Here is a 22,761-nt window from a genome sequence, read left to right as displayed (position 1 = left end):
GTAAGGGTTTCAATTCCACTGTTACTTACTTCACATGCTTCATAACGTCTCTTTCCCTCGCCACCTCGCTACTTCTGTTTACTTTCAGCCTTACATGGAAAAACATTGTGAGTTGGAACTTGGAAGTCAAAGTTTGGGCGCAACATCACAAACTAGAAGGGAGGTACCTACAATGATTTTCCAAGGTATGCATAATGCAATCACCAAGTTATATTTTATGCTGAGCAAGTGCAGAAAGAAAAGAAAAGAAACTTAGAGGATGTTTGGTGTTGAATTGCATTTTAAATAGTCACCTTTGTGCTTATTTTGAATTTTTCCAGATATTCGCTTGTGCGCAATTATGATTATGAAGCGTTTTATGTAAAAATGTTTATAGAATATATTTGTTAAAAAAATCATACAAATTCAAATTTATAGATTATTTGCATTAAATTTAATTCAAATTTATAGATTAGTTGCATTAAATTTAGTTTAAATTATACAGTGATTAAATTATTTTAATTTAGTTTTAAATAGTAACTAAGTCATAATTGTGATCAAAGTTTGTTTTTGTTAATTGTCGGCAATGGGCATCATAGCCATGTCAGCCTGTGTTTGTTAAACAATATTATCAAAACCAACTGACATCCTGTTTGGGGGAAAGAATAACATACATCAAAACCACGGTGGCATTTACAAAGAATTAGGATAGGTCTCAGCCCCTACCTGGCCACATCAGCGCCTCTATGACCATTAGTGTATGGACCTACGGTCTGGGTGACTCCACCGTGCGAAGTGCATGCGAAATGTGAAACGAAATGAATCTTGGATGAGTTTATAAGGTGTTGGGCGAGTTGAGGGGGAGGTCCCATGAGTTGGGTGGGCCAACCCTCCTCCTGGGCGAGACAACACATTGTAAACGAGTTGGCTTGGGTGTTAGGCGTGGGTCGGCCGGGTGACATAACTCGCCACCCGCCCGTATATATTGGAGGGCGTTTGGAGGCAAAAGACCATCATTTGATCAACACGAGTTCAATCAAAAGAGTTTTGCAGTGCATGGATGAGCGCGCACGACGGGCGAAACACAGGTGAAAAACTCATGCAGAAAAGTCGGGTGAAAAACTTGGGCGAAAAACTCGTGCAAAAAACTCGGGCGAAAAACTTGTGCAGGAAACTCGTGCAAAAAACGCGAGCGAGGCAGAACTCGGGCGATGTCGTTCAGGCAAGACTCGGGCGAGGTCGTTCACGCAAAACTCGGGCGAAGTCGTCGGGCAGGAAACTCGGGCGAGGTCGTTCGGGCGACCCGGGTGAAGTCATCGGGCGACCCGGGTGAAGTCGTTCGGGCGAACCGGGTGAAGTCGTGTGGCGACCTGGGTGAGGTCGTTTGGGCGAACTGGGTGAAGTCGTGTGGCGACCCGGGTGAAGTCGTGTGGCGACTCGGGTGAAGTTGTTCAGGTGAACGAGTTTGGGTGAACGGGTGGACGGGCGGCCGGGTGAGGGCGTGTCGTGCACGTCGAAACGAAGAATCGTGCGGACGAGCGACTTGGGTAGGGCGCGCCGTGCATGATGAAATGATGGAAACAGTGAAGTGTTGAGGTTGTGAACGAATGTGTGACTCGTGCAGAGGCGCCCGTGTGTGGAGACTTGGTTACGACGAGGCGCGCCCAAGTTGGGCAAACAACACAATCATGCGACGAGGTGAACGAAGGGTTGGTGAGTCGTGTGGCGACCGTGCAGAGGTACCGACAAGCTAGGCAACCGAGTTTGCCGAAGTTGGAAATTTGGCTGTGTAAATTTGGGGTTTCCCAAGATTTAACTTGTACTTATAAAAGAAGATTATATATATTGATTCGGGCAGACACATATTGCAGGGAGTTGCCCCTCCCTTTATACTGTTGTGCATTTCTATTGTATAATGTTGTTTGTGTGAATGTTATGGGCTTTCACTGTATAAAGGACAAATATAAGACTTGATACCGAAAAATAAACTAAGTATGAATGTTAGGCGTAGTCTACAATCGTAAGTATTGGTGAAAAGAAAACAGTTGGTAGTGCTGCACCTCGCTATAGTGCGGTTGGAAGAGTACCGCCAGTGTAGGGGCATGACAGGTGGGATCAGAGCAGGTTCACAGTGAGTGAAGCCGGTTTCTGACGAAGAGCTAGTGCCGGGGAGCTGGTGCTGGTGCTGAAGTGTTGAAGTTGATACACACCTGCACTTCGTGACAGGTGGTATCAGAGCTGGTCCAAGTTTTGCAGGAAACATGGTGAACTGAGTCAAGGAGCTAATTCTACGAAGACCGAGGACTTGGCAGAGAGCTCAAGTTTTGCAGGTGACGGGTGGAATATTAGGGTGATTCAGGTGAACGGTGAAACAGGTTTAGCAGAGGTGAAGCTTTGTGCTTGGGCCAAGCTGAACGACAAGGCATGGCAGGTTTGGAAGAATGCGAAGGGAAGCTCTTGCTTACCTTATATAGGTTGAAGCGGATGAAAGAAGAGAACCTCCGGATTCGAAAGGAACTTGAAGTCTTGGAAAAGAATGTTGAAGACGAACTTCTTCAACTTGGTTGGACAATGGAGCAGGATGAAGTTGTAGATTGTGCTAACAAGGAAGAGGAAGCCTTGATGATTGAGGATGTTGCAGATGTGACAACGATGGAGGATGAACTTGAGATTGATCAAGTTGGACCAGGATCGTGCAGTTTGCAGACATGGATGGATGAGGATACTCACATGGAGGAACCTCATGATAATGATGTAAGTACTATTGATACTTGTGTTTCATTCGAGCATTTGGTAGATGGACCGTATGCAGGGAAGGGCAAAGCCAATTTGTCGATGCTAGGGAGCATCTTACCATGGATGTCTACAATGAGAACTTCTATGGAGAAGCAAGGATTGTTGACTGTTGCAGGACTTGTTGGGGTTGTTTGTGACCTTATGGTGGAAGGTACAAAGGCCCGTGACAAGGGAGGAACATGATGATCATTGCGGAATAATGGGTCATGCTTTAGCCATATGGAGAATTGGTTAAGTGCCCGGCATGACTCATGGACATATTGGAGAAGGGCACACACTTGAGTTGCTTGAGTGGAATTCTCATGGCCGAGAACAAGAGATAGTCTTGGTGAAACCTTTAGTGGGGGAGCTATGATGGAAGGGACTCGTGATGATGATGATATGGTTGGCTGACCGAGTTCACTAGACCGAAGATTGCAGACTTGGATGCGGATGATCAGATGTTGGGATGAGGCCACTTGGTTGGGCATCATGGACAACTAGAGTCATGGACATCAGGTTGGAGACATGGAGAATGAGTATGCAGGGACATGATGCGGGAGCATGGATAGAAGTGTCACTCATGGACATTCTATGGGAATGCTAAGGCAGAGATGTTGTGCAGATGCTGATGTGACATGGAGATGTTTTACTTATGAGCTGATGGAGAGGTTGTGCACTCTTGTACAACAAGGCCATGGACTTGGATGGAGTTGTGAGCAAACTATGGAGCATTCCTACTACATGGAGAGCTGAGGCATCTTGCAGAGATCTTTGGGCCGAGACTTGTATGCTTGCTGAGATGTTGGTTGGAGATGACACATGGAGCTCATGATGACATGAGATTGTTGTGACTTTTGGAGTTACAACGATGATGATGCCTTGGTGGCAACACTTGGGCATGGGTTGAGCCGAGACTTAACCACTTTTGACACATGGGAGCTGATTGATCTATGATCATGGGCAGCACATGGATAGATGAGACAGGTGTATACTTGTTTCTATGGCAGACTTGAGGGATGGCACATTACAGATATGATGGAGGTTGTTTCATGGACCTGGATGTGGCACATCGAGAGTCAGAGTTTGATGAGGAGATCTCTTCACTTTGAGGAGATGGATGTTTTGCAGATGGATGATGTTGTTGGATAGAAAACATCATGGACAGCATGTTGCAGATGAGATGGATACTACTTCATGGACCTGAGCATGGCTGATACTTGTATGGAGATGGATTCTTGATCGAGTTAAGGATGTGACAGGATTTTCAGAGAAACGACTGATGATGGCACGAGGATGTACATTCTCATGGTTTGGGCGTGACAGTTGGATTAGCTACCCAACTAGTTCAAACATGAGGGCTAGCAGTGTGCAGAGATGTGTTAGCATTATGTTGGAGTATCATGCTAGCAGTTCACACGAGGACGATACATGATGAGGTCGACACGAGATGTTGCAGGAAGCATGTAGCTTGAGATGGAGGGGCCAGCCTTCCACGATGGGGAGCAGCATGTGGAGATTGTGACAGGGTGGTTGATGGTCATGGATTGAGATGATTTCTGATATATGACATACCGATGGGGTGTATGCCTTGGTATGGTGATCTTGGTGACAGATGGTTGCCAGGATGAGATATTGTTGAGGATGACAATGACTTCAAGTGGGGGAGGATGTGTGGACCTACGGTCCGGGCGACTCCACCGTGCGAAGTGCGTGCGAGGAGCTCGTACGAAATGTGAAATGAAATGAATCTTGGACGAGTTTATAAGGTGTTTGGCGAGTTGAGGGGGCAGTCCCATGAGTTGGGCGGGCTGACCCTTGTCCCGGGCGAGACAACACATTGTAAACGAGTCGTCTTGGGCGTTGGGCGTGGGTCGGCCGGGTGACATAACCCGCCACTCGCCCGTATATATTGGAGGGCGTTTGGAGGCAAACGACCATCATTCGATCAACACGAGTTCGATCAAAGGAGTTCTGCAGTGCATGGATGAGCCCGCATGACGGGCGGAACTCGGGTGAAAAACTCGTGCAGAAAAGTCGGGTGAAAAACTCGGGTGAGAAACTCGGGTGAAAAACTCGTGCAGAAAACTTGGGCGAAAAACTCGTGTAGGAAACTCGTGCAGAAAACTTGGGCGAAAAACTCGTGTAGGAAACTCGTGCAGAAAACTTGGGTGAGGTAGAACTCGGGCGAGGTCGTTTAGGCAGGACTCGGGCGAGGTCGTTCAGGCAAAAATCGGGCGAGGTCATCGGGCAGGAAACTCGGGTGAGGTCATTCAGGCGAACCAGGTGAGGTCGTTCGGGCGAGTCGGGTGAAGTCATCGGGCGAGTCGGGTGAAGTCATCGGGCGAGTCGGGTGAAGTTGTTCGGGTGAACCGGGTGAAGTCGTTCGGGCAAACCGGGTGAAGTCGTGTGGCGACCCGGGTGAGGTCGTTCGGGCGAACCGGGTGAAGTCGTGTGGCGACCTGGGTGAAGTCGTGTGGCGACTCGGGTGAAGTTGTTCGAGTGAACGAGTTTGGGTGAATGGGTGGACGTGCGGACGGGCGAGGGCGCGTCGTGCACGCCAAAATGAAGAATCGTGCGGACGGGCGACTTGGGTAAGGCGCGTTGTGCACGACAAAACGGTGGAAACGGTGAAGTGTTGAGGTTGTGAACGAAGGTGTGACTCGTGCGGAGGCGCCCGTGTGTGGTGACTTGGTTACGACAAGGCGCGCCCAAGTTGGGAAAACAACATGATCGTGCGACGAGGTGAACGAAGGGTTGGTGAGTCGTGCGGCGACTGTGCGGAGGTGCCGACGAGCTGGGCAACCGAGTTTGCCGAAGTTGGAAATTTGGCTAAGTGTAAATTTGGGGTTTCCCAAGATTTAAATTGTTATTATAAAAGAAAATTATATATATATTGATTCGGGTAGACTCATATTGCAGGGAGTTGCCTCTCCCTTTATACTGTTGTGCATTTCTATTGTATAATGTTGTTTGTGTGAATGTTATGGGCTTTCACTGTATAAAGGAAAAATATAATACTTGGTAACGAAAAATAAACTAAGTATGAATGTTAGGTGTAGTCTACAATCGTAAGTATTGGTGAAAAGAAAACGGTTGGTAGTGCCGCACCTCGCTATAGTGCGGTTGGAAGAGTACCGCCAGTGTAGGGGCGTGACAATTAGGGATCACCAAACTGCATTGCCTTTATCCCCATTCTTATTGCCGTTCTTGCTTTTTCTTGATAGCCCGTTGGGTTAGTGTTTCATGACTGGGTGGAAAGGTCGCTTTTTTCCATTTATTGTAATTTAGGGTTGGAATTTCACTAATGTCCATCAAGAAGGTAGTTTAATTATTTAAATGTAATTTTGATATGTATATTTATTACCATCTAAAAAGCATTTTAATTATTTAAATGTAATTTTGATATGTATATTTATTACCGTCTAAAAAGCATTTAATTATTTAAATGTAATTTTGAAGCTTATATTTATTGTCATTTATAGTTTATTTTTGTGAGTGGGTATGGCATATTTTTATGATTTATTTGTTTAAAAATTATTTTATTGAGTGTTTTAAGGTTGATTTAGTATTGCATAATATTGAGACTAACTTTATTGTCAAACAATATTAGAATTAATTTTATTTTTAATTAATATGGAAATTAATTTTAACTTAAATTCAATTTAATTGAAAAAATAAAATTACTTTTATAAATTTCATGGTAAATGTGTCTATTAATATACTATAATAAGTGATAAATGTGTCTATTAATATACTATAATAAGTTGTGTTTTGAATATGTTAGGGTGGATATAGTGTTTTGATAGTAATTGAAATTGAGATTTTTTTTAAAATTTAAGTTTTATAGCCCATAGGGCATAGAATAGATGATGATGGGGTATATTGTTAAGGCACTCTATCATGTGAAGGTCACACGTTTGAAACTTCATGGGCAAAGATCCAATCATGTTAAGGGTTGGCATGGCCGAGGCCCGATCACAAGAGGACTATAAATGTTAGGCTTTTTTCTCTCTGAAATGTTTGACTATCCACAGAAAACTTGACGTTCAAATCATACGGCATTGAAAGTTTTAGGCTAATCTTTACTTACTTTAATGAAGCACTTCATACCTTGTCTTTCTTTATTTTCTTTAATCAAGCACTTCAGACTTCTTCCTAAGGTTGAGTTTGAAGAACATTTCATTTTTTACAATGAATTTGTAGAAAACATGATTTTCTAATTATAGAGAAGACTTCATATAGTAAGAGAACTAGAAATGTGAGCCTTTTTTATCCATGAATGTTTGAGTTCGTGAGGTTGAGTTTGAAGAGCATTTCACTTTTTACAATAAATTTGTAGAAAGCATGATTTTCTAATTATAGAGAAGACTTCGTATAGTAAGAGACTAGAAATGTCAGACTTTTCTATGCCTGAATGTTTGATTATTCACAGAAAACTTGAGCTTCAAATCATACCACATTGGAAGCTTTAAACTAATCATCTCATATTTTACCTTCAAATCATACCGCATTGGAAGCTTTAAGCTAATCATCTCATATTTCGAGTGCAAGCGTCACACGTTACGATATCTCTTGTCACGCTAGTCATCTCATACTTTGGAAGCAAGCATCATAGGCTTCAATACCCCTTGTCAAAGTTTACAACAAGAAACATTATAACCATTTTTTTGGCTATCATTATGAGTTTTTCCAATGTGTGTTTTATTTTCCTTAAATTTTAAGTTTAGCTTTGTTCAGTTTTAATGTAGATAATTTGTTTTTTGAGAGTTTACCTTGTTTTGGATTTTATTTTTGTATTTTTCTTTTTTAGGTTTATAAATACTGTATAATTCATGTAAACAATTTCTTAATTTGATTATATATTCATTATTTTAAGAGGTTCAAATATATTTAATATAAAATACCTGGGCGATATCCCGGGTGGTTGGGACGGCAAGTTATTAGCTTCCCCACCCGGGTTCGACCCACGCCCTACATGATGCGTTGTCATCTATAGACGCAACTATTGTAAATACTCATGTTGTAAATATGGACTCTTGGTTAATATAAAGGTTAATATAAAGCTTCTTCCTAGAGATTAACCTCCCCTCATTATTTAATTCATGTAAACAATTTCTTAATTTGATTATATATTCATTATCTTAGGAGGTTCAAATATATTTAATATATAATTCATGTAAACAATTTCTTAATTTGATTATATATTCATTATTTTAGGAGGTTCAAATATATTCATTATATATACAAGTAATTATGAATATATATAAGTTTTCATTTAATAACATAATTATTTTTTGTAATTTTTTTAGAAATAAAAAAATTACAAACCTTTAAATACATATTTTCCATCTATCTTCTCATTATTTTTTATCTTAAAAAAGTTGAACGTTTCAACACTTTGAAAAAATAAAATAATAATAATAATAATAAAATTATTTATAAACAAACTCTAAAAAAATAAAATAATAATAATAATAATAAAATTATTCATAAACACATTTAAAAAAAATTAGCAATAAGAATTAAGTGGACTCTTATAACTTAAAATGAAAATTTTACAACAATTATGAATACAATTTGCCAAAATTAAATAAAACTTGTTCAGACATTTTAAAAGTCATGTAATACGTAATTTAAAAGTAAAATCGTCTTAAAAAAAAATTCTTCCCTGGGAGGGAAACAGTCAAAACCCCTGCTTCCAATTAAATGCCAAAGCAGCCGAAAAGATTCGCTAAATCTCTAATTTAAATTTAGAGCAGGAATTTTCAGAGATCGATGGGACATTGAATGCATTAAGTGAATGTCTATTCCACAGTTGTGTGATGTGGATAGGACTGTCCAATATATGCATTAATTACATTGAAGAGTGGAATTTGCCAAAACTAGAGTCATGGAATACGTTAAGTGAATGTCTAATCCACGGTTGTGTGATGTGGATGGGACTGTCCAATATCTGCATTAAAAGTCATACCTTTTGGATGTAGTGTACTGTGACAAGTACTGCATATTAAATAATCTATTATATTGGTTGCCTTCGTGTATGGCCTCTCATCTGTGTTCTCTCACTTTTTGTTGGGTTCACAAGCGCTGAGTTTGACCACAAATATAAAATCCTACCTACAAATCAAATGAACGATGGATTGATTTTCTCCAGAACTGCAGTCTAAAATAATTGTCTGCGCAACAAATACTTATAATCTGCAAAGACCTACTGCAATGACGCATAAAGACAAGCAAGGCAGATTTTCACACAGTCGATTGTCAGGTTTCCACCAGTGGAGATTTCCGATATCCGGCAAAATCAATTGTCATTGATCTTCATGTATGGCCTCTTGTTTGTCTATATTTGTTTTTTCGCGTTTCAACAGCGAGATGTGGTTAATTACATTGCAATCTCAAATGATCTCAGGGTTCGCTATGTTTTTAATTTTGATGGGATTTAATGTTCTGAGATTATTGTGTTCGAATAAAATTGTACTATGGTTAAAAATAATTTATGAGATAATGCTTTTCGCAATAAATATTTCAAGCTTTTTTGTTTCCTTTTTGAGGGGAGAAAATAAAAAATGCATATTATTTTTTCTCACATTTTTTTTAGCATTTTTAAGTGGAGTTGTTTTTAGTGCAATTTTTTGAAAGTTTTTCTGGTGGATTTTCCAAGTCTAATTTCTCTAAAATCCTGCATGGGTTTATTTAAATCACCAGTTTGATGGGTAATCTTCCACAATCCAAGTGTCAAAAGCTTTTCTGTGGGTTTTCCAGTCTAATTTCTCTAAAATCCTGCAGGGGTTCATTGAAATCACCAGTTTGATGGGTAACCCTCCACAATCCAAATGCCCTAGATGTTTTTCAAGGTGTTGAATTCATATATATCATAAAAAAAAACTAATTTAAATAACATAAATCAAAATTTCACTTTAATTGTTTCTTCCAGATTTTGACACTTGAAAAACTAAAAAAATAGCATTAAAAACAACTCCTTTTCCAACACTTTTTTTTACAATAGAATTGAGTCCAATTAACTAGATAATAAAAAATTTATATATCCACCGAATTAAATTATTTGATTTTTATTTTATTAATTCGAAAATATACTTTACAATAAAATTTTATTTTTATTATTTATAATATAATTTTATAAAAAATTATATTTTTAATTATCTATAATACCTACCCTTGACAATAAAATTCCACAGCAAGTTGTATACGATCATTGGGAAATTCAATAACTTTTTCAAATTTAGAGGACGCCGTTGCAGTTTCACAATAATATTCATGTCAGACCATAAAATCTAACCATTTGCATGTCAGAACATAAAATTTCAGATTTGAATATTTAGAAAAGACTGCAATCGACTTTTTAAGGTTTTGAGATTTTTAAAATAATTTTCAATTAATATGCAGGCAATGATATCTTAAACAAAAAAGTTAGGTAATGATGAGCAATGAAGCTTCATGATCAGGAATTCTGTTTGATATATTATAAAAAATCTTTTGGGGCGGAATAATAGTTGGCGGTCACTAGCTGAAGCCATACCCATGACGTCGCCTGTTTGAAGGACATCGACTGTGCGACAAGGCAGTGGCGTGAAAGGCACGCCTGCGAGTTTTCAGTGTGTGACTGATAAAATTGGTGACACCCCACCCTCTATATCTTTATCTCTAACACTGCCTTTTCATTTCACTCTATTTTATCGCTGTCTTTTCATTGCACTCCTGTTTTATCATTTGAATCACTGCAGCTTTTCAGAGAGTAAAAACTCTTCACCGTTCCATTTCTGGAATCCATGGCGCCATGGCGGGTTGTACCAGGGACTTCTGCCATTCAGGTAAGACACCTCTGGTGTTTTCTTGTTAAACAATTAGTTGTTCTCTTGGCCTTTTGTCTAATAAATATTTATTATCGCTGTACAGTTAGTGGAGGCAAAAATATTGGAAACAGTATTACAGAGCTACTAATGGAATGGGTAGAATTGAAAAGAAAAACAACGGTATGTGTCTATACCGCTCTGCACGTGCTTACGTTTTCGTTTTCAGGTTGATATTTAGACAGTAGACAATGAATGAATGGTCGTCATAATTTTAACTGTTGGGAAGTTTGAAAAATAATGGTCAATTGAACCTTTTGTAGAACCAACATGGTCTTGTGAAACCTATGAAGAACCATTATTTCTGCAAACTATGTAATATTAGTGTATATAAGTCAGCCATTATGTGAAACCTATGGAGAACCATTATTTCTGCAAACTACGTAATATTATTGTATATAAGTCAGCCATGTATGAGTCAGCCATGTATGAATAACCATTATTTCTGCAAACTATGTAATATTAGTGTATATAAGTCACCCATTGTGTGAGTAATTGCCTTGTGAATATTTTGTAGGAAGACAATGAATGGTCGTCATATTTTTAGTGGACTGAACCTTTTGTCGAACCGACATGCCCATGTGAAACCTATGAAGAACCATGATTTCTGCGAACTATGTAAAGTTATTGTATATAAATCAGCCATTGTGTGGATAGTTGCCTTGCCTTGGAACGAAAAGGAGGCCGCGACTGGCCGACCGGCTTATGGGTAGTGGTGGACCAATCTATGTATCTATGTAAGGGCCAAATCATCGCTGTCAACCTTTTCTGGCAACCCCACCTCTTTTCGTCAACGACCTTCGATCTTCTTCCATGAATGCCATGAGATGCGGCACTTTTGCATGCTTTGGCGGCATCGTACATTCCATTCAAACCCTGCTCAAACCCACCAATAGCCCAGACAAGGAAACGCGATTCAGTGGAACCTTGAATGCAAGTTTAATTATCGGGAGGCACCATATCTTGCAAGAGCATAACAAGCCGAAAGCATTTGTGTTTAGTTACCCCGACGAACCAAAGCCATAGGTAAAGGCAGTAGCCATACACACCATTCGTTCGAAAGATTCAGTGTCTTCCGCATTTCTTTCTAGTTCCGGTCCAGATCTAGTTTGAGTTCCAGCGATTGATCAAGTAAAGGCCAAGTTAGTTTCTCATTTTATGCCCATAGCTTTCTGTGGAAGGTTCTTTATAAAAAGAAAGGTAGAATTTGCATAAATGTGAGTGAGCGGTTAGCGGTCAAACACCTAGCAAGATCCGGAAGCTTTCTTAGTTATACGTAGCTCACAGGATTCATGGTTACGGAGATTATATAGTTTAATTACTCGCCAAAGTAGAAAGCATCGTCCAAATCTAAGGAAGTTGGCGCAGTGGATCTCCAGAAAACTGATTGAACAACAAACAGCGCAACTGTCTCTTGGAACTCCAAAAAATTAGGGTGAACTATATATGTTGGTTATATATCAAACACTAATTGAAGTGTCTCTTCTATTTTTAATAGTAAACTAGTAGATCACCTAAATTAGATGACTTTGTCTTTTCAACGTCCAAGCAGTTGAAATAGAGTTCCAAATATGTGAGAATTGCTAGCTTCCTGGATCTGTAGAAATAAGTGCTGAAATTTTGTTATTTGAGTGATAGAGATTTGTAAATTGTTTCCATAATGTAATGTCATTGAACAATGTCATATTCAATTTTTCAATTCATTTAGTGAACTAGGCTACCACGCACAGGAACCATGAATTGATTTTAGCCTTCCATCCATTAGAGCAACTAGAGGCAACAGCCTTGTCTAGGAAGGCAAACTGCTAAAAAAAAATGGTTTATAAAGAGTGAGATTTATTCCATACCTTACAATATCCACCACGCAACAATCCATAGTCTTGTAGGCAATCCTTCGCACAATGTATTCAACCCTTGCAGCTAATGAATCACATTGCATATGAATCAATCGAAGGAAGTATCCCTTTTATTGACAGAATAAGTTGCATTTAAAAAAAAATCTTGGATAAAAATTATGAAAAACTGGACGATCTCTTTCTCAATCTTGACGTGAAACCGAGCTAACTTATTGGTTCGGTCCTAGGCAAGGACCAAACCAGTATGGTAAGCATTTTGGTAAGGATTTTCGTTTCGAGTCAAACTATTTTCAAAGATGGTAATGTTTGCGTCCTATTGGTTCGGTAACAGCAAGAGCTAACCAACCTATCATAGGGCATTAAATGCCTGTATGGAGGCCAGCGCTACCATGGATGTCGAGGGGGGTTATGGGCGCATCCATCTTCCATGCATCGTTAATTCGACAGTCAGCTTTTCGTTTCTGGGAATGCGGGACCCGCCAGCCTCCAGCGTGCATCGGACCCATTTTCAAACCTCCCCTTGCGCCAAAAGACCATTTTCGCTATTCGCACTCCCGTTTGAACCTGCTCTGCCTCTGCAACCCGTCTGGACGAAACACGGCCTCTGCAACAGCTCACAGTTGCTTCCCCCTTGCAGGCAATCTCGGTCTCCTGGTAAATTAAAAATACCTGTTAGTAAATTAAAAATACCTGTTAATAACAATCAGATGCGCTTACACGTTAATATTTTTCCTTTAGTTGCATATATAACTGTGATTATTATCTATGTTAGCAAGAATGACTGTTGAACATCACTTTACGTTGGAGGTCATTGGTCGATGGTCGATGGATTATGAATAAACTACATTCACAGAATAAGACTCAGCATATAAATGGTTGTATCTGCCTTACCATTTTAACAATATTGAACTTATTTGAGATATTGGAGGCACTGCTGAATTGATTAGTAGTATTGCAGAGAAAGGGGCAGAGTTAGTTTGTTCATAAGTATTATGTATTAAGCTTATGGTGAAACTTCGAACCTACAGTCTTGGTTTCAGTAACCTTGGTCATAAGTAGTTGTAAGCAGTGAAAAACAGAGCCTGACCAGTCCTTCCCCTCCTTCCTGCCCCAATAACAAACAGAGCTGCAGGAAGGGCAAGTGCTTCTGGGCGATCATTTACTGATTCCTCTTCAACATAGATTACAAGTGATCGAGCTGCCTTTTGCCTCTGCGATCGGCTGGGAATTTGGCACGTTAATAGATTAAGATACAAACAACAGGGACAGAACAAGACATAGGCAAGGCGGAACCCCGGTACAATCTTATTTTTCAAAATATTACTGGAGATCTCATACCAGAGGGTTTAGATTTGAATTCCAAATTTGTTTTCAACATATTACTGGAGAACTCATACCAGAGGGTTTATATTTAAATTCCAGTGCAAAATGAGGACAAATTAAGCCATGTGAAACGTACACTAAAAGGTTTAAACTACAAAACTTATATTTATTTGACGAAGAAAGCACAAACGAACAACTACACTCCTTGGGCAAGGTCCAGTAAAGGCCTTTAAATAAGGCATGGAGAACACAAATCGAGCCCTTAACCTTAAACCCACGGGCAAGGTTCAGTAAAAGCCTTCAAATACAGAAATTATACTTAGATGCAGAGCTCTGTTGTCCCATTAACAGAAAACAACATATCGCAGAAATTCCAAAAATCTTTATTCTTGCGCCCCAGGTTGGATACATAGAATGCAGAGCATTACACATTTCTCCAGCCTAGAACAAAAACAAGAATCTAGCTAAGGCACAGGCAACAAAACCCTACAAAATTCACCAAAGATTTCGATCTGTGTGCATACAGAGCAGATGATTTATACTGAGATTTATATAAATAATAATAATAACTTAATTTTAAAGTCATTACCAAGCCAGATAATAAATGGATTAGGGTATGAAACCCTTAAAATGAAATATATGCCAACAATGCTTTAGATATATTTTCTTAAGTGAGGAAATTTAATACTCTAAAAAAAATTCTAAATCTAGTAATTGTTTTGGACTTCATCTGAGCATAACAAAGTGGAACAAACTGATTAAAGTTGTATAACAAAGTGGGACAAACTGATTGAATTTCCTTTCATTCAACAAAGATGCTAAAGTACATGGCAAGCTCGTGTCCTTAAACTTTCCTTTCCTTCAATTCTAGCCTTGTTACATTAAAAATATTATATTGTTACAACCATTCAAAAAGTAGTTCGGACAGAAAGAGTGGAACTTCTGATTAAAAAAGAGGTGGGTCTTTTGCTAAAAATAGCATGGGACCTAAGATAGACTGAATATCTGTGGCATCCAATCTTGTTTTATGTCAAAGGTTGTCTCCAAAGAATCAAGCTGTACATGATTTTGAAGCTAAAACGAGAGATTCATAATATGGTTTGAAAATAAGTATAGCCGGATAAGCTGTACAGGCAGACTCTTATAAAAAAATATTTAACCAGGGACCGACAAGACAAGAAAATAAATGACAGAGCAGACAAGAAAATATAGAATCCAGTCCCTAACTTATATTTCATTCTCTAACTATTTTCAAATGGCCAAATCCAAGACAAGGAAAAACAATTCCCAGCCTTTGGGACTCAGAGAACTAATAGAAAAAAATACAATAATTCATCCCATAAAAAATGCAAATCCAAACATTCCACTGACAATAGCTTCAATTGAGTAATCAATCATTTAAGTCCTCTGTCTTTTATTTCTATTCCAATCCAATACAGAACCAATATTTATAATTGACGAATCAAGCATTTAGCACCAATATCCTTATTGCTAATGCCCATATGAGCAAACAGGGGAAGAAACAGAAGGGGGAAAGCATGGAACAACTAGAAGCCAAATTGAGCTAGTAAACTGTATTTCCAAAACTACCGACTCAAGACCTTACAAAGAGGACAAAAGAACTTACTCTTAAGCTTCCTTTCTTCCTTGTAGGTCTGCTAACATCAGCAAGACAGTATTCGTGCATGATCCAATTTGTCTTTGTGCCTTTCGGTGCTTTCCGAGCATAGAAGACAAGAGCCTTCTTGATGCCCACTCGCTTCTTTCCACCTTTAGCAGTAATGGGCTTATCAGCACCTGTAGCTTTCCAGTATCTAGAACCAGCAGCCTTATTGGGCCTTGATCCATTCTGGTACTTCCTATCCTTGGAGTGACAAAATACCATTCCTTCTCTCCAAACAGGGCCTTCTCTGTAAACAGAAAAAAGAAAAAAGCAGGCTCTTTGTTAAGTCCTGAAATCCATCTCTGATCACACCTTCTATAATCTGTTTAGAAATATGGGTACGAGGACTAGAGGGGAGAAATGAAAAATATACCTGGAAGTTGCCATGGATCATATTTGTAGAGATCCACTTCTGCTATTATAGGAACAGGGATCATCTGAGAGGCTGCCTTCTTGCACAAGTAATGCACAAACAACTCTTCATCTGTAGGGAAGAATCTAAATCCAGGAGGCAACTGTAAGTCAACCTCTGCATTTCTTCTACTCATACCCATGGCTATGTTTATCCTAGTGTTTTCTTCTCAATACTCCTGAGATGCTCTGCTAATATCTACTAACACAACATATAATAAATGATGCATCATTACAATAATATTTCAGTCTAGACAACCTTGTCATGTCTGCCTAGAAGAATATTTTAAAATGGCATTTTCGAACAATAATTTCTGAACACAAGGTAGGGATACCTTTCATTATATCCACAACTGGAGATGTTGCAGGAGCCAATTGTTTTTCCCTCTGGTATGGAACTGCAGGAACTACGGGATAAATGGCAATCAGTCAAAGCCATTGTGAAATCAGACATTATAACATCATCTTATAGCAACACTAACTTTTCATACTAATAATGTGGAGTTAGGGCTATTTTGACACCTTCATAAGCAATACACTTCAAAAGGTAGTAGATATGGGTTTGGGAACAAAAACATTTCCCATTTTCATAGGACTTTAGCGAATGCAGCGAGCTACTCATTGGGTTCAAACAGTTATGTTGGTAAAACTCAAATCTCAGAAAAGTGCTTGTGCAACATCTACTAAGTAGCTTCTGTGCAAGAAGTTCTTGTTTCAGGGATTTGGATAAAGAACAATGAGGTGGGGAATCTTTGCAGACGACTTGGAGCCAAAAGATTGAGGGTTCTATTTTAAATTGAGATACATAGACAGAGGTTTCAGTAATAGGGTTGGGTCTTCAGAATATAAACCCATGTCATGATCCATATTTATCAAGGAGTTGTTGGATTTTCTTTGCAACAGATTTTGCATGTTATTATGTTTCTTTCAGCAATGTATTGATTATACCAAGATGAAGCATTTGAAAGTCTATAATACTGTTTTGTGCATGGGTAGGAAATATTAAAGGGGAGACAGGGAATTATGCTCTAAATGTGTTTATATCTGGTGGGGTCTTGATTGTAAATTGTACACACTACAAAAAATTGCATTTCAAGTGGTGTTCAATATTTATAGTATGAACTGTTGCTCAAATGTTTAGTCAATATTCGTGTTCCCTCATTTGTATAGGGATTTGAAGAATGAAGAAGTGGGACTTGATCAATGAGTTGGAGGTTGAGGACCCAGAAGGAATGATAGAGTTTTCAGCAGAAGATTTGACATGGACAGAAGTAGCAGGAGACCAAGTCGCGATTATTCCATATTGTCGACTTGAGGATTTTATAAGTGGAGAGCAAATGAGGGAAAGTGCACCTACTCAATTTGTTGCTAAAACTCGACGAATTAAAAATGTGAAGGATATCAAGAGGACAAATTCTTCAACATATCTAGAATATGTTGTGTGAGTCTCTCTCTCTCTCTCTATCTATCTATCTATCTATCTATATATATATATATATCTAATTTTGATTTTAAGTTCACTATGTCAAACATGCATAAATATTTTATTTAATTTTTGGTTAATTCTTGATCACAGATATTGGTGTGCCTATGGTCCAAATCATGTACAATCCAACAATGTAGCTGAACCTAGATCCACAACTAAGAAACTTATTCCACGTCACAATATCAAAGTTGGTTGTTAGTGTCACTTTATTATGCGACGACTTGCTCTTAGACCAAATGATGTCGTTCTAATATATACAACATGTAGACATATTGATGACAAAAATGTTGTTTGTCATGGAAATGAGGTAAATGACATGCCCAAGAAATTCAATTTTGCGCCACATTTAACAGAGCATATACGAACTATTGTTGAAGATTTGGTTCATGATTGTTTTAATGCTTACGATGATCTGGGAAAAATTTATCTTTGATTTAAGGTATGGATCTGGTGAGTTGTTCAAAGGGGCACCTCGAGATTCTTTCATGACAAGAAAGGATGTGTCAAACATGTACAATAATATCAAGAGGCTAGAGTATGTGAAGCATGAAAGTGATCCAATGAGTGTGGATTGTTGGGTTAGTGAGTGCCCAGAGAACATTTTCTTCTACCCACAACAAGATGTTAAAAACATCGCTTTTATTATAGGCATACAAACTAAGTGGATGTTTTCAATGATGGTGAAATACTCACACAACATGTTATCAATGGACTCCACTTTTAGCACTAAGAAATATGGGGTAAACATATTTACCAAAACTTCATTTTTCCAGTTTTATTTCAATGTCCTCATCTTATATGCTTATAATCTTGTTTTCTTATTGTAATGCAGTATTAACTGTACACCATAATGGCTTTTGATGATCATCACAATGGGATTCCAGTGGCATGGGTAATATCATTACGGAATGGTACTCCTGATATTTGTAAATGGATGTCACAATTATTTGCAAATGGGAAAAAGGAAAACCTAGATTGACATGTCCGAGCTGTCATCACAGACGATGTAGCAGCGGCCGTGTTTCCTCCAGACGGGTTGCAGAGGCAGAGCAGAGCATGTCGAACGAGAGCGAATGTTCAGAAATGAAAATGGGTCTTTTGGCGCGAGGGGAGGTTTGAAAATGGGTCCCAAAGCATGGTCTTGGGCAAAGTACCAAAAATCATCAGTTTTGTTAGCTTCTGCTAGTTTGCATACTAGACTTGCTATAGCTTGGGAACGTTGAAGGGGAATGGATTCCCTAAGTAAAATGAATGGGATAAAAGTCAATGATAGGTGAATTTGGTTCAGTCATTAATGGCCTGTGATGCTCAGGAAGTGCATTTGCACTGCAACCATATCGATGTCTTAGTCAACAACATTTTGACACACAAAAAAGTTGAATAGTAATATAGCAACAAATTAACAAGTCATATTAGTATAGTACCTTGCAGATGGAAGAACTCCCATTAACTGATTGAATGGCTTGAATGGAGTCCGAAGAATAAATGTAATCTTTAACTGACTGAGACCCATAAGATCAGAGGCAAAAGGAGCATAATGGTATGGATAATACCTGGCAAATAAATAAACCAGTCAACCAATATTGTCAACTCAATTAGAGTGCAAACTTACTTGTTTTTGCATCAATTCAGTTAGAAGCAAACATATCACGAAATAAATGTGCTGAGAAAAATATTATCCAACCCAATTAGGAAGGATACATCAACTCTTCATGTAAGTATATGCACGTGTCTGTAACAGTAAAAAACCCTGGCAAAAGTAAATACAATGCCAACTCCTTGTGTGTTATTTCATATATATATATATATATATATATAGCATAGATTGATATTTATCCCATATTTGTTTTATGTTGAGGTATCAAATCTCTCAAGTTACTAAATCCAATGGTTACTGCACACGCGACTGATTAACATTTTGTTCCAAGCAGGACATTCTACATCCCAAGTAAAGGGGATCCTTCAAACTTTGCATGTATGTTTGTAATATGTATGTTGAGAGGTATCAAATTTCTCAAGGTACAAGTCCCAAGGTTTTTGCATTCACAACTAATTTACTGCTTGTTTAGTTGTTCCAAGAGGCACATAAATCTGCCAACACAACAGTGATAAGGCAACTACTTTATCACTATACTTAGGGTTGTATCAATTCTGCCAACACAACCCCTTTCATCACGAAAGAGGATGATCATAGGCATCAAGAAACAACCCAAACATCCGCAATTTTTCTCCCCAAATTGCATGAAACTTAGGGCTTATTCACACGCTACCCAATCAGCCTATTAAACAGACCTTTACCCACCAACCTTCAACACTCCTTTCTCCTTGATTCTTCCCACTAGCCTTCACTTCAATACAATCCAATAGACAGTCCCAACATGCTTTGTTCTGCCACAATTTGAGCAATATCTTGGCCCCTGTTCCTCACTAAAATACATGTGCTAAATCCTTAAGTCATGTGTCCTTATTGCAGAGACATATCACAGTAGCATGTCACCTGTTAAGGGTCTCGTTCCTCATGATTAATGCAAAAAACTAGGCCGCATAGCGACGGACTTATGGTGAATTTTTTTTCATAAAAGAAGCTATAAACTAGGGCAGAAACTAGACAGAGGATACCTCCAAAACCCTCGCTCAACAGTCCTACACAAGGTACGAAAATCACAAAAGAAACCATCCTCTTACTTGAGTAGATACTTGGCATTCTAGTAGACTATAGAAACCATTCATGCTCCAACATTCGTCCTTCTTCCAAGTGGAATTTCTTGATTTTGCTAAATTTGAATTACTACAAGAATCTCATGCTTCCATTTTTTCCAGCAATTCGTTCATTTTAGTCCCGCTCTTATGCATTGACAATATCTATCCATTGCTTCAACCAGATGACATAACTCAATATCAACCAGCTACAGTTTGGTTGAATGTACATGTTTATATTTCTAATGTCAATATCTATTGTTTCATTTCACAATTGTTGGACTTTTAGTTATTTTTTCTAGAAAGTAGAAATATGCTTTGTGGGTGTTGTTTCCAATGACTTCTCTCATGCTCTGTTTTGTTTGTTTTCATCATCTTGGATACTTACATTTTTCTTGATATGTATCAGTACGTTGTTTTTTTTTTAAACCAGAACTTAATCATGTCCTCTTTTGTGATATATGTATCTAAATCATTGACTTTGATCAACATTTCTTCCACTGAGATTTGGTTTTTACAAGACATTGTACAAAAATTTAGAAAAACAAAGACAAAGCTAATATTGTGGCTTCTTGGCAAATATGATGTAGATCCATCAACAAATGCAACATATGGTTCCCTCGTAAAAAGCTTAGCATTTGTGAGGAAATTTGTTGTTGGAATCATGGTTCCAAAGGACTACATTTGCTCAGTTGATACAAACTTGTATTTAGAAGCACCTACAAGTATTGTACAAGATGCACACTCTGCAGGGCTGGAAATATTTGCTGCTAATTTTGCCAAATTATAGCTATGACCCAGTAAGGGAATATCTTCAGTTTGTGGACAACAAGAATTTCACATTTAATGGATAGCAAGCAGAATGGACAGCAACCAAGCTAAACAATTTATGATTTGGATTGCAGATTCTGCTAGCACATGATTTGACTTCATAGATTGGAAACTTTTAGCACACATGATTTGACTTCCTGGATATTGCCTCTTGTTGATGGTGATCCGGATAAGCATAGGAGTGTTCTCTCTATTTGGAACCCTCCACCCAATGCAATCCCTCTTTCAAGATGTGAGCAAAAGCTCTGGAAAACACTAACAGTGAACTGCAATTAGAATCGCTAGATATAGCAATATTTTTGAAAATGGATATAGCAATGTTTTTGAAAATGTAACAGGAAAAACCATTTTCTAGGGTTTCTTTAGTCAATCTTACTAAAAGATGATATTTTGAAGTCCTTATAATCCTTGATAGCATGATAAGGTTTGTCTTAAATGATTCATTTCTTTTTGTCATGCGACATCTTCATTTTCATGAACATGCATGCATTATTAACTCTTTATGCCCAAAGTCTTATCACTGATATTTGATTTTCTGTTATTTTTCAAGGATGTGCATTCAAACTTGAGGTAGCATAAAAATAATCAATTTCAATCAGGATATTTTGTCATATTAAAGTATTCTAACATGAATCTATTTTGTTGTTGTCACTATGCAGTGCTTCTAAGCTCACGGAATGGTGGAAAAGTGGACATTGTGCATTGAAGTATCATGCCGCCCAAATCTGGGTCGAGCATTTTTAAATTTGTCCTTCACAATGGGGCAAAAAATCATGTGATTTATAGAATATGGGAAGTGCAGGGAACGACAACCAATAACGAAGCATACTACATTACACTTGTTGCGGGGCTAAAAGAGGCAAAACACAATGGGGTGAATAACATAACAGTGCTGACAAACTCAAATTTAATCTGTAATCACATGGAAGGCATCTACAATGTTCGCGCAGACAATTTGAAGCCCCTCTACAGAGAGACAAAAATCTGGAGTGCTTGATATAATTCTCTTTCGATAAAGAACCTTGCAGAGATCCATAAAATCTCTACTGATCTAATGGTTGGAGCAATCTCAAGTGTAGATGCAGGTGCCAGAGATGATTTAGGATCATCGTTCATTCCACTGGCAAACATTGATCAGCATCAGTATAGATCTTGACTATGTGTATACACCATGGTTGTCATTTTTCTTGGGATTCTCATACCGTGGTTCTTTCAGTAAAGAACTCGTTAATGTGCTTTTTTTTGGTTTTGTAATATCATTCACCTTAGATTTCCAATCATGTTATAACCGAATTCATGTGTCCAATTATGTACATTATATTTGAGGTGAACTAATTATTCTTAACCTACTAGTGGTTCAACGAATATTATTGTATCTCAGTTTGAATTTAATTTTAATTTCAAGTTTCAGATGCTACCTCTTTAATAGTGTTGATTTCCACCTGGATGGATGCCATGGGAATAAATGAAAGTAACAAAATAAGGTTATTTACATCTGGTTTGTTGGTTTTCACAACATTTAAGAAGTATAAGTCATTTCTGATGCAAACCCTAGCTATAACCATATCCATATGATGACAAGTCGAAAATAGTTGATGTGTGATCTAATGTGAGATGAAGAATTTCATACCATGAAGCCCTCCTAGGAACATTGATGCATAATAATGACAAACTCTAACCCAGTATTAAGTTAATTTTCTTAGGTACATGGTTTGCCCTAGAATGATGCAATGTACGCATCAATGAATCCCTACATGCCCATGATGCCTTTGAAGATGCCTAATCTTAATAAATAAAGTTAATAAATAAAGAACACAAGTGAAGAAACGCTCATATTTCAAAATTGCCTAAAAGATTAAAAGTATGGAG

The 22,761-nt window shown here is 38.2% G+C and overlaps 1 long non-coding RNA gene and 1 pseudogene across 1 annotated transcript; one reads left to right on the top strand and one right to left on the bottom strand.

Moving 5' to 3' along the window:
* Positions 1–10,442: 10,442 nt before the first annotated feature.
* LOC149253233 (uncharacterized) lies at positions 10,443–22,120 on the top strand. Its single transcript, XR_016266155.1, has 3 exons — positions 10,443–10,586; positions 10,672–10,748; positions 21,552–22,120. It is a non-coding gene; the product is annotated as an uncharacterized LOC149253233 (long non-coding RNA).
* LOC149253234 (NAC domain-containing protein 68-like) lies at positions 12,929–16,021 on the bottom strand (annotated as a pseudogene).
* Positions 22,121–22,761: the final 641 nt, after the last annotated feature.

The sequence above is a fragment of the Pinus tabuliformis genome, chromosome 7 (genome assembly GCF_031772625.1).
Source record: "Pinus tabuliformis cultivar Carrire ecotype Pingquan chromosome 7, CPIR1, whole genome shotgun sequence".
NCBI lineage: Eukaryota > Viridiplantae > Streptophyta > Pinopsida > Pinales > Pinaceae > Pinus > Pinus tabuliformis.
This window is presented reverse-complemented; position numbering and strand designations above follow the sequence as displayed.